The sequence below is a fragment of the Patella vulgata genome, chromosome 2, assembly GCF_932274485.2.
Source record: "Patella vulgata chromosome 2, xgPatVulg1.2, whole genome shotgun sequence".
In the NCBI taxonomy this organism is placed as follows: Eukaryota; Metazoa; Mollusca; class Gastropoda; family Patellidae; genus Patella; species Patella vulgata.
Window position 1 is genome coordinate 57,174,108 of NC_065880.2, and position 14,983 is coordinate 57,189,090.

The 14,983-nt window shown below is 38.0% G+C and overlaps 2 long non-coding RNA genes across 2 annotated transcripts in view; one reads left to right on the plus strand and one right to left on the minus strand.

Moving 5' to 3' along the window:
- Positions 1 to 7,054, plus strand: part of LOC130010676 (uncharacterized) — a 27,105-nt gene extending 20,051 nt beyond the window's left edge. The window contains exon 3 of the long non-coding RNA XR_008785946.1: positions 6,754 to 7,054. This is a non-coding gene — a long non-coding RNA (uncharacterized LOC130010676). The remainder of the gene's footprint in view (positions 1 to 6,753) is intronic.
- Positions 5,967 to 12,009, minus strand: LOC126811316 (uncharacterized). Its single transcript, XR_007675555.2, has 3 exons — positions 10,775 to 12,009; positions 7,912 to 8,018; positions 5,967 to 6,761 (listed from the first exon to the last, which is right to left on the minus strand). It is a non-coding gene; the product is annotated as an uncharacterized LOC126811316 (long non-coding RNA).
- Positions 12,010 to 14,983: the final 2,974 nt, after the last annotated feature.

Consider the following 14,983-nt stretch of genomic DNA (forward strand, 5'->3'; position numbering starts at 1 on the left):
TGCTGAAATTCAATAGACCTGTTTCACAAATCTAAATGATGCATATAAATTTCATACATATCGGATGATAACTATCATCAATCGAGCATTAACAAGGTTTAACAAAGTGAAACAAGAGCAATAACTCTAGAAGTAATTATTGTAAATTGCTGAAATTCAATAGGCTTTTTCGTTTCACTAATTTAAATCATGCATATAAATTTCACAAAGATCGGGTGATAACTTTTGGCGTTGGAGCGTTCACGAGGTTCAATAAAGTGAAACAAGGGCCATAACTCTAGATGTAATAAACAGAAATTGCTGAAATTCAACAGGTTTTTTGTTTCACTAATTTAAATCATGCATATAAATTTCACAAAGATCGAATGATAACTTTCGACGTTGGAGCGTTAGCAAGGTTCAACAAAGTGAAACAAGGGCCATAACTCTAGACGCAATAAACAGAAATTATTGAAATTGAATAGGCTTCTTCATCTCATTAATGTAAACAACATATATCAATTTTAAAACAATTGGATGATAACAAGAAATTGTGGACGATGGACGGACAGACAGCCGGACGGACGGGGGCAACGGCAATATACGTCCACATTTCAATGTGGGCGTATAAAAACTATAAGTATGCTAAAGACAAGGATGAACCTCCATCGACATCATATCTTCAATCCACATTATAGGATGATCCCCCTTAGTGGACATATAGATGTTTGTGGTAGCTGCAAATTTAGCGTTTTTCCAATGTACAAGCTTAATAGCAATAATAATGATTTATTAGAAGCCAAAGAGGTATATCTTATTGACAAATATCGGCCAGCTTTAAATGCAAAATTGTAATAATTTCATTGCATATAGGCCTAGTTATTGTTGTCTGATTTGATATTAAAGTTATGTTCCCTCTGTGTTACTATGACGCTATGACGTCATAATCATTGTTGTATTACCAAAATGTTGATTATCTGAAGAGCTTAATAAAATAAACGAAAGTGCTAGTAATCGACAAATAATGTAGTTCTTTTTTCAAAAAACCATTATATTTTTGTGTATCTAATACCTAAGAGTAGTTATCTTTAACTTTTCATATATATATATTTATATATATACATATATATATATATATTATATCCACATGTTCGTATTGTTCTACGAAGTGCAACATTAACGTAAAAGTCATTATTATCTATTTACACGTTTCAAGATATAGATATCGTGGGTCTCCGGTTGAAACCTCGTATTATCTATTTACACGTTTCACGATATAGATATCGAGGGTCTCCGCTTGAAACCTTGTATAACGAAAAAATGCGGAAAATTAGTAAAGGAGTTAACCGATAAAATTTGTTTTACATAATACTGCCGCATTTTTATTAATAACATCGGGTATCAATTTGGTGAAAATATGTGTGCGTTTTGTTTCATGAACATTTTCAAGTGAAAATATTTATTTATTCCAAAATATAATCCAAAAATGTTATATACGTGTTTTTGATTCTAGAAAGATGACCATTTCTTCTGGTACGTGTTTTTTGATCAACGAAAGTTTAAATACAAGTTTAACAAAAACAATGTTAAAATAATTAGTTTTGAGATTTCGAAATTTTATAAAAATGGAATAATATAATAATTTCATGTGTCTGATATATTTCATATGACAATTATATAATTTTGTAATAACGAGAATTTTCAGATGGGTCGTGATTTTGGAAAACTGATAAGTACTGTTCCCGATACAATGCAAAAGGGCTAATATGGGTAGGACACCGGGATCCGCAGTGGCTCAGTGAGTAAGGCACTGGTTCGCAAACCATGGCATCCCGGATTCGATCCTGGTGTTGACCTAGACAGTTCCTCGGGATTTTCCAGCTGTCAGCTGTGCCGGTTGGAGAGGGTCTGGCAAGGAACAGCGTCTAGTCGTTCGTATGGGACCCCCACCCCCACTTAAAACATCAGATACTCGGGATCTGTAACGTCAACTGTGGCAGGGCAGGACCATTCTTCCCATCATCATACTGTGGCAGGGCAGGACCAGTCTTCCCATCATCATACCAATCGGATACTATAGAGATACCAATTCTTCCATCGCCACACCAATACCAACCAGATTCATGCTATAGACATACCAAATCATACCAATACCATACTACCCATGTTGCTAGTTACCATTATATACCTCAGGAGCTTCGAGTCGCATCCGTGTCCAAGGCTCGGGTACTCATACTCATATTTACAGGAATTGTGCTGGACGCCCTTTCCTGTAGGTGGTATAGGGTACCCAGTAGTGTCATCATGTTGTCTAGGAGGTAGTGGCGGGATATTACTGGTGTCCTAGACTGAAATCCATCTTCCAAAGTCATGGCCGCATATTCCAGCTCCATCTTCTGCAAGTCTATGTGGAGCCATACCACGGTCTTTCATCCAAATGCGACTGGAACCCGACTGTCTTCCCAATCGTGTCTGGCTGGTGGCAATAGTGGCATGCGTCCACGACTGGGAAGGTCTGCTGCTTCCTGTGCTGGTGTTCTTTTTGGACATGGTCGCTTCTGAGCAGGAACTGGTGCCGGACTGAGGCTTCTCTTGATCGGATTATTTAGGGGAGAACTTGGTGGAGTATCTAGCAATACAGGTTGTATGGCGGCTTCCATCTCTACGGTAACCGGTGAGATATCTTGAAGAGATACTGTGGTCTTCAGCTTACGGGTGCAGACAAAAGGTTTGTTCCATTTCATTCTCCTGTCTAGTGAGTCAGAAGATACTCCAAGAAATTCGGTCAAGGTCAACTTCCTCGTTCCCAAATGGGATCCTTTAAGGGCGATGCCAACACCAGGCGGTCTCAGTTTGGTAGAAGAGTTAACTTTCAGGTTAAAGAACCCAAGGTCCGAGGGTCTTGTACGGCGCTTTTCTTTAGGGTGACCCTGTACCACACCTTATCTTCATCAGTCGCGAACAGCGCAACTCTGCCATCCTTCTAATAGTGAGATCTGTAAGAGTAACCAGATCGGCAAGGTTGAACGATGGTTGATGAGGATAATACTTCTCCAGTGAAGGTGTTGGCGTTATCTTCCCTTCGGCACAGATAGGCAACACATCACTGACACTCTCGCGGTCACCTTTGAGGGTTCTCCATCCTCTGTCCATTCTTCTTCTGACCGGAAAGGATCTGAAAAGTTACGGATCCAGTCTAGCATCATCTGTCTTGTAAGCTGGGATAGTGGTGAAGCCCACTTTGGTACCGTGGCAACTCGTATGTAGACTTGGGGGGTGATGGCGTTATACGACTGAAGGATCGGAAATCTCGACAGAATAAATACACAACCTTCATTCGTTCATGGGGAGCAGCAGCCAAGTGGTTCTTTAGTTGTTTCTTCGTTGCAACGACTCAAGGCAAGACCCAATCCCGCAATTCTATTTAGACATCTTGGAAAGCCTAAAATGTATAATAATGTGAAAACCTTAAGTTTTGCAGACTATAAAACGATATCAATAATGCCATCATGTGTATCTAAGAACGTAACTATTCGGGCATAGGTCATATTATAATCAAACAGCCATCATCAACGTATACTATGTCCTTACGGTTTCTCTATAATAGGCTATTGCTCCCAACCTCCATTAATTCTCCCTTTGAGTTCGGTACTTTCAATGCAGCTCCGAATTCCTTTGGAAAGATCCTGTGTCAGTAGGTTTCTGGTTGATCAGGCTAAATCTCTACTGACAAATTACTTCAATGGATATACTTCCTATCCACACTCTTCACTGTCAGCCTTTAATTATCCAATATCAATTTCCGTAACGGAATCACTGCATCTCAAACTCAAGACTTCTTTTTACCTTCTTCAAGGATGCTGACTAACAGCAATATCATTTCTCTTACTTAAAAACTTCTAAAATGGACAACTACATAGCATAAGAAGACCGGATTACTTCATTCGTTTACCATCTGTTTAACTTAGAACATTTAAGAAATATTTAATCTGTAAAGACTAACAACAACATATATACAGACAATGGGACATCGACGCAATCTACAAAAATTTGACGTTGGAATCCTTAAGTTTTCCTATCCAGGTGGGAAGTTTTCTTCCTTTGTATGGTAGAAGCCTTTCTAAGTGAAAAACGCATGGTGCTTTCTTCATGGACTGTTTTCTTTGGTACGTTACATCATAGATTTTCCGAACAAGATATGGCCCTTTCCATAAAGAAGTGATCTTGCTGCACACCGACTTTTCTCAAAGGATTGTGTAACCATACTGTCTGTCGTTTTTTCAGACTCCTCTTCTTGGCCTGTAACAAGGAACTTCCAACTTATCTCGTGACATTGTTTGTTTTTGTGTTGAAGACATGACAAATATTTGTCTACATCTTGTTCAGTTACTTCCTTTGCTGGTTGCCCAATCATTGTCTGCATTGGTAAAGTTATCTCTGCCAAAAAACATCATATTCGGGGTTTTGCCTGTACTTGAAAGAACAGATGATCAATAGGCAATCATGACTTGTGGTAAATATTCATCCCACAATTTCTGGTCTTTTTCACAATACATAGTGATCTTTCTACACTTCCATTTGATTGGGGTCAGAAACTAGTCGTTCTAGTCTAATGTATGTCTTTCAGAGAACAGACATCATGAAAGAGTTTACTTTGTTAGTTTGTTCCCTGGTCGGCATTTTAATGTCATAGCTACAGTCTTGGCTTCAGGGGTGGCAAAGCCCAGCTTAAGGAGCGGGGCCCTGGGCCTGACAAGAATCGCAGGGCCCCTAACGCGACTAAAAGATTATTCATATCCTTTTGAATGGCACACATTGTCATGCGCAACACACGATTAAACGGTGTGTAATATATAGAAGAATGATTACATAATAGCTGATCTCATACGAAATCTATTAAGTTCTGAATGGCATACAATGCGCGGAAATGGCATATAACAGCGGGGAAGCCTAGACCGATCACCGAGTGGAACTTCACAGAGAAGGTTGAGGGATAGCTCAGTCTCCAACCTCGCACCGCTAGATCGATTACCGTGAAACTTTCATCTGCAATTTGATTTTTTTTTCTTTTTTTGCCATGAACCGCGGCCTGGTCCCCTAAGGCCCATGCCTAAGCTGGGTTTTTAGGGGTGGGTAGAGCTGAAGCTTCTGTCCATTTGGTAAAGCTGATTACTATTATATATCGATTACCTATATTGGTGAGCGGCAAAGGTCCAAGGATGTCCATGGCGATTCTCTCCATTGTAAAAGCAAGAACAAAGGCGTTTAATTGGGCCATTTTTCTATTATTATGACATGTTTTGGTACAGCCTAAGTAAACAGCGTAGCTATTGTTCGTGTTTGTAGGCTTAAAGGCTTTGTCTAATGCAGTGGTTCTCAACCTTTTTTTGCCAACGGCACACCTTGGAACACATGAGAAAATAGACGCACACCTGGCTAAATATGTGTGAAAAATATTTGAATGACTCGAACTAAATAAAGAAAAACACGGCTATGAGCTTACTTTATTGCAGTGTTTCGAATTTCGTCAGTCAAATAGCTAGCTTCTTTAGTAAGAAATTTTCTTGGTGTGCCGTTTAAAATTTTGCGGCACACTTAGGAAGATTTAGCGGCACACTGGTTGAGAATCACTGGTCTAATGGAAAATCTGGACCACGTGTAAAATCTAGACCAAGTGACATTTAGTCATAGTGACACATTCAGTAATACACGAACATTACATATTAAATTTACTTATTTTTCTATGCCAGAATTAAACAGTGTGATACTGAATGGCACAAAAACAATGAAACTTTCATAATTCTAGTAATGTTTAAACGAAACTTACGTTTTATCTTGATAAGTCAATGTCTTACTTGGCTAAAATGACCTCGTATTATAGTAAATAGATGCCACGTGACTGTCGAAGCTAAAAGAGGTTTTGATATCCAGAAGCGCGCTTTTACGAGCTTTACAATGGTATCAAAAAGTGTTTTTGGCCAAAAATCGGTTAAACGAGGTTTTAAGCGGAGACCGACGATATATTTTATATCATATTCATTATTCGTGTCACTCTTGTTTTCTCCAATCACGTGACATACCTATTGAGATTCTTGGTTGTATTTACATGTATTAGGATTATATATATATTGTATCCGCACATGTTCGTATGGTCCTACGAATATTCAGCGTATTAACGTTAAAGGTCATTTGTATCTATTTATGTTTATATTCAGCGATTAAGGTTAAGTCATTATTATATCCACTATAATCGTGTCGTCCTGGGTTTCCCCAATTCGTGACGTACCTGTCAGGATTCCTGTGTCGTCACGTATCACGTGACATCTAGCATGTCCACATCTCGTGATTTCCACTGATATCCCATGACGTCACAAAATCGTCACGTGATCTACGTGTGGGGAATCCCAGTGACTCCATACCTCACGTGATCTCCACTGATAGCCCATGACTTCACAAAATTATCACGTGATATTCCAAATAGTGCCTCTCGCAGTCAAGCGAGTATAACCCCCCCCCTCTCCTGTTATGTTCATTCTGATATATTAAATTCTGTTTTTCACTTATTTCATATATGACACATTCTGTCAAACATTGTAACTGTTCTTATATAATTATGTTTTTGTTATATTAAACATTCCAACTTAGCAGACTATAGACTTTCTCTTCTTTTATTTTAAAGTCCTCACGATCAAGCTTGCTCATCAGCAATAAAGCAACTTTTAAAATACCAATAAATTTTTTTGTTAATTCTTGGTATTTTTTTTTCTTCTTCAGGAATGTAGCTGTAAAAGAAAAAAGAAGTAATAATATTTTAGACTGATTATAAAATGTACACATAAATAATGTGGTGTGTCTATATAGGTCTAAATTGAATTTTACATACATGTATTTTTGAAATAATATTTACAAGATGTAAGCTTATCCATTGAAGTTGCAGTATGATTCCACTTGACACCAGCATCAAAAATCAAAACATGCTATTTTATAGCATCAAGAAACCCAACAAATTTGTGTCATGAAATTAAATGATGAATATTTACCCTGAAATTTCACCTTAATATGACTAGCAAGACAAAACAACAAATTTTAAGTGGAAAAGTTTATTTGGAAAGAATAGTAACAAGAAAAATGGCAGTAACACTTTTCTATCTTTGTATGATCTGTATTAATGTCCCTTGTTAGAGTGACCCATGCGCCGTACAGAAAGTTGGTCTCGGCACGGCTAATGTACACGCTTCTGTGGCTTATCTTGAAGTGATCTCTCGCATACACTAAGCACTCAGCGATAGAGTCTATGATACTATAAATAGCCATCGCACATGCAATTCTCTACACTTCTAGCAACTATTACAGCCGTAAAAAATCTATTGTTGACGATTCTGAATAGCAGTAATATTTAGCTTATTGGCTATTACAGCAGCTTTAAAAATTACGTTCGTTTATTTTTTAAATTGGTTTATCATTAACTGTACCATTAGGAGCTGCATCTTTTGGTTTAGTACAAATAATATCTCTGAATCACTCGGGTTAGACAAGAACATGATACTAGCAGTTGTTTCATTTTACTTTTACAAAATGAAATGAAATGAAATGAAATGGGGTTTAACGTCCTACTGTTCTGCTCCTAACCTGGGCTAATGAAGACGGGCATACGCCATACAGTGTGCTATGAGGGAAATTTTGCCCGGACAGCAGCACTACGGCCTACTCTTATATCGAATTCCAACTGCCAAGGGATCTTTTATGTGCACGCCAATGTGTACACGGGACCTCGGTTTTTCATCCCATCCGAACGACTAGACAGCTTTCCTTGTCAGCCCCTCCCTCCTTTTTACTTTTACAAGGTTCTTAAAACAATTGTTGAGTTGCGCAACGTGCGTGTTTCTAAATTTTTGTCGTGTTTCGTAAAAAAGTAGTCTTGATTATCCCTACCTGAGCTGCATCTCTTGTTAGTTTTGGTTAAATGTTATACTTCCACTATGATCAGCTGAATATGGTTCTGGATTAGTGTCTATTGGTCCAGGCAGCTTCAGAAAGTGCTAAAAATCAGTTTATTTAACATGTCATTTGAAATACAAACAAAGTACTCAAGCATTACATTTAAGACTACTAGTACTATGGTTCAACAAACCAAAATTGAATGCCTGTAGAAGGCATATCTCGTCTAGCCTATATTGCCTATCTTGACAAACCATCTTAGAATTAGGCCTAGACCTCTAGTGTAGCCTTCATTTGATTGTGGCAATAGGCCTATAAGAGCATACAGACCATCCGGTTAGACTATCTAGGCCTAGCCTACTGTGGGCCTTGAAGCTGGAAGGGGTGGTCATAGAAATTCCTACCTTGTTCGCGAATTCTGCAATACGGAATGGGAACTGAGAAGCATATGAACTGAATGAATGTTATGGAATAATGTGAGATAACTCATAAAAATACCATAAAAGAAGATGGGGCAGTATCAGTAACATGCACTACAGTACAGAGATCGCTCCCGGCGTTTTGACAAATGGCGGATGTTAGCAGACGACGTGTTATATACGATAAAGGCGTAGATTACATAATATTTTATTGTTATTTGGCTAAATGACCAGCGGCTGCCAGGCTGGATACGCCCACATTTTGCAAGAGATGGATATAGAACAAGCTAAAAACAAACTGGATTTTTTGTACAATCAGGAGGGGCAATAATCCAGAAAGTTATGGTCTGAAATGCGCAAATATCGAAAGGGACTGAGATCTTTGGGATATAAAGACATGTTTCAAGTTTCATCAAAATCGGATAAAAATTGTGACCTCTAGAGGGTCCACAACCTTCATATTGCATACTTTTACACAATTTGAGTACAAAGAGCGGCCATTTTGTCAGGCAGTTTCATTTTGATTTTCCCAAAATTCAAATTCAACCTTCTTTATTATGGAATGGTGATATATTTAAACAGTTTTTAAAATCAGAAAAAAAATTGTGCAAGCTAAAACTGCGATTTTTCGAACAATCAGGAGCCATGATCCTGGAAGATACTTTCGGATATGCGCAATTATCAAAAGGAACCAAGATCTTAGTGTGTAATGGTGATATATTCAGATGTTTTTTTTTTAAATCGGATAAAAAATGTGACCTCTACGGGGACCACAAACTAAAAAGTAAAAACGCGATTTTTCGTACAATCAGGGTCCATAATTCAGAAAGTTACCATCCGATATGCCCAAATATCGAAAGGATCCAAGATCTTTGGGTTATAAACATGCATTTCAAGTTTCATCAAAGTCAGATCAAAATTGTGACCTCGAGAGCAATCTGATTAAAATACAGATCTATATTTCGTTTCGTTTTTTATACTTTCGATGGCCTACACTATATGAAGATCTGACCGGTTATAGCAATAGGTCGCGTCAGGGGTCATACCCTTTGAAGTCAGGCATTTGATTAACCAATCAGCATTGATGTTACTAGTGGATTACCCACAGTTCCATAAAAAAACACGCCTAAACCTCGCCGTAACAGACCATTTCATTGGCTATGCCCTCACATCAGTCAGAACACGTCAATGATAACAACTCTTCCAGATCCTAGTGTAGTAAAGACACGTAAAACAAAATTTTGAACTATAAAAACGAAACGAAATACTCAAATAGGATGTGTTTTAATCAGATTGCCTCGAGAGGGTCTACAACTTTGATATACCAGATGTTTACACTAATTGTGTACGAGGGGTGGCCATTTTGTCAGGTAATTTCCGTCTGATTTTCACGAAATTCGAACTCAACCAAAATTATGGTGTAACGGTGATATATTTGTAGTAAAGACAAGTAAAACGAAATTTTGAACTATAAAAACGAAACGAAGTACTTAAATAGGATGTGTTTTAATCAGATTGCCTCGAGGGGGTCTACAACTTTGATATACCAGATGTTTACACTAAATGTGTACGAGGGGTTGCCATTTTGTTGGGCAATTTCCGTCCGATTTTCACGGAATTCGAACTCAACCAAAATTGCGGTGTAACAGTGATATATTTGAATGTTTTTTTTAAATCGAGCGGATAATAATTGTGACCTCTCGAGGGACATCAAGCTAAAAACTCGATTTTTTCGTACAATCAGGGTCCATAATCCAGGAAGTTACGATCCGATATGCGCAAATATCGACATGAACCAAGATCTTTGGGTTATAAACTTACATTTCAAGTTTCATCAAAATCAGAAGAAAATTGTGACTTCTAGAGGGTCCACAACCTTGATATACCATATTTTTACACTATTTGAAATTCAAACTCCACCATTCTTAGGGTGTAACGGGGATATATTCAAACGTTTTTTTAAATCGGATAAAAATTATGACCTCTATAGGGTCCACAAGCTAAAAACGCGATTTTTCGTACAATCAGGGGCCATAATTCAGGAAGTTACGGTCAGATATGCGCGAATATCGAAAGGAACTGAGATATTTGGGTTATAAACTTACATTTCAAGATTTAATAAAATCGGATAAAAATTGTGACCTCTAAAGGGTCCACAAGCTAAAAACGCGATTTTTCGTACAATCAGGGCCACAATCCATGAAGTTACGGTCCAATACATGCCAATATCGAAAGGAAACGAGATCCTAGGGAGATAAACCTATATTTCAAGTTTTGTTGAAATTGGATAAAAATTGTGACCTGTAGAGTGTTCACAAACAAATTGTGGACGGACGGGCAAACAGGGGCGACGGCATAATACGTCCACATTTATAACTCATGGAATAGTTTATATAAAAATAAATGTTATTTGGCCCCCCAAAAACTAATTTACTTACCTTAGAACACACTTGACCGGTTAGAATTGACGTTTGTTTACATTTAACTGGGAGTGACGTCGACAGCAGTTTTTATCCATTAGGCCTAGAAGACACATCCCACATTTGTTTTAACTGTTTCGGGAAGGGAATGCACACTACACCACCCTTTAACCTGTCTGGATAGCAGTTATCGCTGTTACGATGTCTGTGTGAGCAATGCTAAACCATGATTGACGTTGTTTCAACACACTTACATTAGAACACACTTGACCGGTTAGAATTGACGTTTGTTTACATTTAACTGGGAGTGACGTCGACAACAGTTTTTATCCATTAGGCCTAGAAGACACATCCCACATTTGTTTTAACTGTTTCAGGAAGGGAATGCACACTACACCATCCTTTACCTGTCTGGATAGCAGTTATCGCTGTTACGATGTCTGTGTGAGCAATGCTAAACCACGATTGACGACGTTTCAACACAAGACAAAATGTCAAATTTCACATACAGTAGTTTGTCTAAGGTGATGAAGCATGGTAACGCGATGTCATTTCGCGGAAAACTGTAATCGGAGCTGACTGGTCAAAGCCTTATTGTGGGTGGAGTCGACGGAAAGGTCAATTGTGGACGCCGGACGGATGGGGGCGACGACAATATACGACCACATTTCAATGTGAGCATTACATTCCAGTTCCTTTTTTATTGTACATGTATATTGTCTAGTAGGGTATGGTGTAGGTATATACAAACAGAAATTCAGACTCCTGTGTTCAAACCATGGCCATGTGACCTAAATGTATTTTGCACTCAAAAATGCAGTGTCCGCTTGAATTTACAATTTCAGCCAAATTTTTTATTGCACTGTGACTTTAAATGGTTATAATTATAACTTGTTAAATGCAACATGACCGTTTATTTAGTGACGATAAATGGGATAAACTAAGTTGGGGCTTGATTATATATGAATACTGTGATATAATTATTGATATATTTATTTTTGGTGGGGCACCCGATCTCTGTGTGCAGATGATAGTTCTGCCTGACTAGTGTTGTAGCGACTCTCAATTTCCTTGTTTAGTTACAAGTTAAATGCAGCATAACAGTTTATCTAGTGACGATAAATGGGCGAACTAAGTTGAGGAGTGTATGGCTCTATTCATTGGAACGTTAAAATAGACGAAAATGGGTCTAAAAGCACATATTAATGTATATAAAGAGATTTATCTTCAATTTATAAAATTGTTTTGTAATTTCTAATTTATTATGTTCGGTGAATATGTGAATAGTTCAAATAGTAAATACACCAGTTATTGTTATCTCATATAACTATATTAGTTTCGAGCATTTTGTTGATTTTTCTTTATTGATATTTACACCATTCTACACATTTTTTTAGTATTATTTTGTCATAATAAGGGGTGTATGGCTCTATACTAAAAGCACATATTTATGTATATAAAAAGATTGATTTTCAATTTATAAAATTGTATTGTAATTTCTAATCAATTTTGATCGGTGAATATGTGAATAGTCCAAATTGAACGGCAACAGTTTACACCATTCTACACATTTTTTTATAAATATTTTGTCATTTGTGACTCACTGATAAACTTCTGCAGGATATGTTTTTCTTTGTTCATTACAAACGCCTGTCTTTATTAGCCGAATCTGAGCCAAACAATAGGATGTTAAACCCCATTACATTTCATTACAAATGGTGCCGAAACCATAGAAATAAACAACTCGTGTACTGATTTTAAAATGTTCGTTAGGTCTTTAATATCGAATATTAGAATAGGATCCCATATTTTCACGGTAAGATATAAACTTCTGGGAAATGGACCAATATTGAATTTTAATTTGTGTTTTTAATTTCCAATTTTATTGAAAATATTGAGTTAGAGGTTTCACTCATTAAAAGTAGCTAAGTCAGAATTCTCTAACTCCATATCAATAGGAATTATTTGTCAATTTAAATCAACATTGATATTGTGATCTTACCGGGAAAAGATGGGCTTCTGATATCCAATATTTAAGACAAAATAAACATATTACCATTGGTACATGAATCGTGTACCATAATGCATTTCAGTGCCATTTGTAACATGCGACTCGAAGAATAAGGCTAGACATATTCCACAAGTCATGTCAAACCGTGACGTCATATTCTTATCTAGAGACCATGCGCATTAAATACTATCTGTGTAGACAGGAATAATCAGACACTAGAGATTGCCATTCGGTTGAGACTTCGGCGTATTTCACCGAATATTATAACTATAACTGATTTGAAATTAGAGTAAAAACGGAAACATACATTCATATTACATATGCGTTGCGACCCATCTGTGTCAACTTCTAGGTCCCAAATATTAGCAATTTTGCTCCTTTAACTTAAGGCTTTTATGTGAATATTGCGGTATAATTATCGATATATTTGGAGATTATTCCTTGTTTAGTTTTAACATGGACCTATGTATTTATAATTATAGTAACGTTAGGCACTATTGTACTTTCGCACCTCTACCAGTTCCCGTTGTCGTAGAGACAAGAAAAATTTCAGGGGATGTTAAGGATGACTAGCAATGACCGCACAACAAATTTCAGACGAATCGATCAATAACTTTTTATTTTACCGACCTTTTAATTTCTAACGGGAGAGAAGTTCATCCGCTCGTCGCCATTTTCTTTGTTGACGATTTAGACTCGAGTAACAAGACACTAAGACGGATTCCGACACACTGCGCTAGCTGCCTAACACTGCAGTTCATAAAATTTAATAATAATTTTCGTATATTTTAAATTTTGCGCTAAGCCACCAATTTCTATAAAATACTATTTGGCATTGACCAGATGGATTGGGCTTTACGTGTAAATATCGTTGTGACCTTGACGCTGACTTCAAATTTTCCATCAAGTTCGGGACCTTTGCGTTTATAAGTGCTGCGCCCCTATTTCTTGCTGTATTATCGAGGTTAATGTCCGGGGTGAAAGCAGAGAAGATGCCCTTAAGGAAAGATGATTTGGTCAAGATGAAAGCAGAGACGACGTCCTTCAGAAAAGGTTTATGGGCTAAAGTCGTAGGTCAAGGTCATGTTGCAGAAAACTGAACGCAAACTTTTCAAACTCAGTTTTGGCACATTTGACCTTGACTTATGACCTTGACCCTATAACCAGTTTAAAAGGTCATCATCGTGGCTTGAACCATCGACGTTTACCTTGGCCTTGTCACACACTGCTCGGTCAGAAAACGGTCAAACGCAGAGGGCCCGTGTTTGAAAGGAATCAACGCTAACCAAGCGAAAGGAAGTCAATGGGTGCGGTCAATGTGAAAGGTAGTGGTGACCTCCAGTAGTCAACGCTAACCAACCATGACCTTGACTTTGACCTTGAGTCCAAACCTCCCATCCATCTCGGGGCCTTTGTGTTTATGCTTGCTATGGAACTATTTCTTACTATATTATCAAGGTTAATGCTCGAGGTGAAAGCAGAGACGACGTCCTTCAGAAAAGATAAAGAGCCAATGTCGTAGGTCAAGTTCATGTTACAGAAAACTGAACTCAAACTTTTCAGTGTTCGAAAGGAGTCAACGCTAACCAAGCATGACCTTGACTTTGACCTTGAGTCCAAACCTCCAGTAGTCAACGCTAACCAACCATGACCTTGACTTTGACCTTGAGTCCAAACCTCCCATCGATCTCGGGGCCTTTGCGTTAATGCTAGACGTGGCCCTATTTCTTACTGTATTATCAAGGTTAATGTTCAAGATGAAAGCAGAGACGACGTCCTTCAGAAAAGGTTTATGGGCTAAAGTCGTGGGCCAAGGCCATCTTACAGAAAACTGAACTCAAACTTTTCAAAGTCAGTTTTGGGACATTTGACCTTGACTTACGACCTTGACCTCATAACAATTTTAAAAGGACATCACCTTGGCTTGAACCATCAACGTTTACCTTGGTCCTGTCGCACACTGCTCGGTCAGAAAACAGGCAAACGCAGAGGGCCCATGTTCGAAAGGAAGTCAATGGGTGCGGTCAATATGAAACCCCCACTAGTCAAAGCTAACCAACCATGACCTTGACCTTGAGTCCAAACTTCCCATCCATCTCGGGGCCTTTGGGCTTATAAGTGCTGCGCCCCTATTTCTTGCTGTATTATCAAAGTTAATGCTCGAGATGAAAGCAGAAAAGATAAATGGGTCAAAGTCGTGGGTCATGGTCATGTTA